The 276-nt window shown below is 36.2% G+C and overlaps 1 protein-coding gene across 5 annotated transcripts in view; it reads right to left on the reverse strand.

Moving 5' to 3' along the window:
* Window positions 1-276, reverse strand: part of LOC107743573 (zinc finger SWIM domain-containing protein 8-like) — a 46002-nt gene that overhangs the window by 11397 nt on the left and 34329 nt on the right. The window lies entirely within an intron of this gene.

Below are 276 nucleotides of genomic sequence, written 5' to 3' on the forward strand. Positions count from 1 at the left end.
ATATGATTTTTAAACACATTTCCGATATTTCGATATACATTACCAGTGTTTCCCATACAATGATTTATTTGTGGTGTTTGGTTTAGTTGATTAAACCATAGACTGGAATAAACATGAGCACTGCACGTTACAAAATCATAACACGGCGCGGGTGTTTTATATGAATGTATCTCTGTGAAGGGAACCGACTGTCTTCAGAAAAGTTTTGATGGCATTTTAATTCAGACTGATAAAGAAGCGTTCATGAGCGGAGCTGCTTTGATTACAGCCATTACT

The sequence above is a fragment of the Sinocyclocheilus rhinocerous genome, unplaced genomic scaffold (assembly GCF_001515625.1).
Source record: "Sinocyclocheilus rhinocerous isolate Xijiao unplaced genomic scaffold, SAMN03320098_v1.1 scaffold677, whole genome shotgun sequence".
NCBI lineage: Eukaryota > Metazoa > Chordata > Actinopteri > Cypriniformes > Cyprinidae > Sinocyclocheilus > Sinocyclocheilus rhinocerous.